Source organism: Wolffia australiana, chromosome 7 (assembly GCF_029677425.1).
Source record: "Wolffia australiana isolate 7733 chromosome 7, ASM2967742v1".
NCBI classification, from domain to species: domain Eukaryota; kingdom Viridiplantae; phylum Streptophyta; class Magnoliopsida; order Alismatales; family Araceae; genus Wolffia; species Wolffia australiana.
This window is the reverse complement of record NC_135841.1, coordinates 14,072,087-14,075,877: the sequence shown is the minus strand read 5'-3', so window position 1 is coordinate 14,075,877 and position 3,791 is coordinate 14,072,087. Positions and strand designations below refer to the sequence as shown.

The 3,791-nt window shown below is 42.2% G+C and overlaps 1 pseudogene; it reads right to left on the bottom strand.

Annotated features, from left to right (window-relative positions):
- Positions 1-581: 581 nt before the first annotated feature.
- Positions 582-1,213, bottom strand: LOC144705583 (chlorophyll a-b binding protein 40, chloroplastic-like; annotated as a pseudogene).
- Between the last annotated feature and the right edge of the window lie 2,578 nt (positions 1,214-3,791).

Sequence of the window (3,791 nt, the reverse complement as noted above, 5' to 3'; positions counted from 1 at the left end):
CTCTTCTAACCAAACAATTGGCAACAACCCCTAAAACATTGAAACTCAGATGATAGATATGAAGTAAACTCCATCGGCTTTGAAAATGGCAAGTCGTGGTTAACCCAATAACACTGTGATATCCAAGTAAAAAATAATAGGTATCCTTGGACGCATAATGATGGTAAGAGTAGTAAGTGAATGCAGTAGATGATATAGTGCACAGAAAGTAGATTTAAGTAGATAACAAAGGGCGTATTTATCAATATCCCAGATGCATGACATCCCGTCTCGATAGCTAATCCTAGATACCCAAAAGTTAACCGAGACTATTCGTCTGCATTGGACTAAAACGATTATTTGAAGAGCGCTACGAACTAATCCAGAGAGTGTGCGATTATTTTAAGGGGTCTTCGTTTGGGCATCCCATCACAATTCTAGTTCAAGAGATCCAACATTCAATCAAAACTCACAGTGGTACATTAATCACAGCTGCGACAGATTCGACATTGGGTCACACAGCAGGCACAACCACGAACCTGAAGCAGAAGATGCAGTCCAGAAAACTGAGCGACGCTCCTACCAGATCACGGAAACCTCTCTTAGTTGCCGGGGACGAAGTTGGTGGCGTAGGCCCAGGCATTGTTGTTGACGGGGTCAGTGAGGTGGTCGGCGAGGTTCTCCAGGGGGCCCTTGCCGGTGACGATGGCCTGGACGAAGAAGCCGAACATGGAGAACATGGCGAGGCGGCCGTTCTTGATCTCCTTGACCTTGAGCGGGGTCCTCGGCCAGGTTCAGGGATGACTGGCCCAGATGGCGGCGTGCACCAGGCTGGGGTTGCCGAGGTAGTCAGATCTGCGACGGCCAACAGCTCTGGCCCAGCGGGCGTGGATCACCTCCAACTCGCGGTTCTTGGCGAAGGTCTCGGGGTCGGCCGAGAGCCCGGCGGTGTCCCAGCCGTAGTCGCCGGGGAACTCGCCGGTCAGGTACGACGGTGCCTCGCCGGAGAATGGGCCGAGGTACTTCACGCGGTCCGGGCCGTACCACGGGCTGCCAGAGGAGACGGGCTTGGGCTTCGCCGCCGTCTTCCTCATGGAGATCCTGCCCTCGCCGAAGACCTCAGAAGCGCCCGGGGCCAGCTTGACCGCCTTCCCGGCGAGGGAGGGAGAGGAGAGGGCCATGGTGGCTGCCATGCTGCTTCTGAACGCGGGCTGATACGCGAAGCGTCTTCGAGTTTGGGCGTTCGAGGTGAGTCCTCTTCTCTCTCTGCGACCTTTCTTAAAAACTAGGTCCGAAGAGGAGAGGATGAGGTCCTTATCTGTTGATATCTATCGGCTCCTCGCTATTGGTCCTGTTCCCCGCTTGTCAGATACGAGAACCCACGGCGACGACGTCCCTCCACGTATTTAGATACTTCCGTGTACATGCCAGACGGACGTCCACTCTCAGCCACAGAACCCAATAGATATTACCGCGTGACACCCATGCACAGATATTTTCCTTTTTCCTCGCAGTGCAACTGATTCTTTTACTCGTCGAGAAAAAAAGTTATCTATCAACCAAGACTCAGTTGTCAGTCCTACAGGGTGCGTCATTGCGCAATAGTATTACCTCTGGAGAAACATCGATTTTTATCCTACACGGTGCGAAATGGATTACGGCTCCGGTAGACCACGATACTGAGGCTCTTAAATAATTCTCAATTGTTGTATAAGCGGAGTCCATGCGTGGCCATTCCTTACGTTCAGCAACGCATTAATATAGATAAAATGACGAAGTTAAACACCTTATTCCCGTCAGTTTGTGGAGAGTAAACCTCGATCAAAGGGGGCGTGTGTTCTCTTTTTACCACATAATTAGCCATCGACTACACGAAAGTGTCTTTTTTATGTAATAAAACGAACTGACATTTCTTTTCTAATATCCGCTGTTGTTATCATCTTTAAAGCATTAACCTGATCAATGTATGAAGTGACATAATGAACTTAAAACCAAGTAAATTGATGCATCGGCCATCAAACTTTCATTCACATAACTATCTTCTAGTATCACCGGTTGTTTTTTCATCATTGGAGCATTATAGTGGTCCACATATATGACGTGACATAATTAACTAAAAACCAAGGAAATTGATGCGTCAGCCTCCAAACTTTCATTGACAGAATTCTCTTCTAGTATCTCCGGTTGGTTATCATCGGTTGAGTATTAACGTGATCGATGTATTAAATTACAGAACTCCTTTCTAGTATCTCTGGTTGATTTCATCGACAGAGTACTTACGGGATCGCTGTATGAAATGACTTAATTCTTTTCTAGTATCTCCGGTTGTTTTTCATCGTTAGAGTATTAACGTGATCGATAGAGGAAATCGCACAATTCTTTTCTAGTTATGCATCAGCCTCCTAATTTTCAATGTCAATTGAGCTTAGTTAACCAAACTCCGATTCTTTTCAGAACACGAGCTTTACAAAAAGACGAACAATACCTCACTGTTTTTCAAACCTCATTCATCTCGTCCTTTCATGTTTTTAATTGAAGTCAAAATAGTTATGGAGAGGGGCTCGGATCCAGAGGTTCAACTTCTGTAATCAATTAATTCACTACTGTTCTTTCTCCTAAAGATGTTGGAATACTAAAGATGTTGGTTTCTTTTGACATGCATATCCTTACAAAAGAAAAGTGTTGCCCACATGGAAAATTCTGTGAACTAACCCATCTTGTTTTGGTTTCCTCCAGTGTCTTATGATACATCTTTCTTTGTAGAAACTCGTTGAAGAAAACAACAACCCAAGACGCTACAGCAAAAATGTGGAATCAACTCGAACGAGATAAATGTCAACATATATAGACAGATAACAAGAACCTCTTTACGCCATCGGTGTGACGTCAACGTGCAAGGCTATCGGTGCAGGGCACTGGCTTCTCATCAAATGAATGTAACAAATATTAAAAACCTAGGAGCCAGTTTGAGTTCCAACAGTAATCTTGCGAAACACTCATCAAATGAATGTAACAAATATTAAAAACCAAGTTATCTTTTATCTATTAACCTTGTATGAATTTCAAAATTTGACAACCCTCATTACTTTGTGAAAAAATGAGAACACGAATTTTTTTGCTTCAGAAGACACAAAGGTTAGAGAAATAGCTTTGTACCGAATGCCAGATAGTGGAACTATTTCAACTTTGTCTAAAATAGTTATATTTATTTCACCCTATAAAATATCATCAAACATTAGGCAAAACTGTGTTCTCATTAAAACCTCAGTATCCAAAACTTCATCGAGGTTTTAGCATGAATCAAACTTTTCTCTCCCTGACCACAAAATAAGTTTGTGTTTATGAATTTTATTATCATGATAATATAAAAAAATCAAACTTAAAATTAATCAGATTATGAGTATGCAAAATGGAATCATTTTATTTACGATGTGTACTATTTGTAACCCAAAACTGTGGCTGGTGATTGAGAACATACTAATTTTTATGCATTAGAAATACCGTATAATGTTTTCATCATTCCATCCATCCACTAGTATTTTAATACTTATCTTTATTTCACTGTACATGAGCCACAGTGCTCTGATTTTAAACATAAAGACCCTGTATTGCCATTTATATTTTTTTAAAATTCACAAACACACATTGAATGTTTGCTTGAAGATCAAGAAATTCATATTATTGATAGTGACTGAACTACTTACAAATTATGCACACATCGAACTAAACCATGGACGGGTTCATAGAATGTAGGAAAACATGTCCAACCTGCATTATGATTAACATGAGTATTAAATATAACCTAACAATGT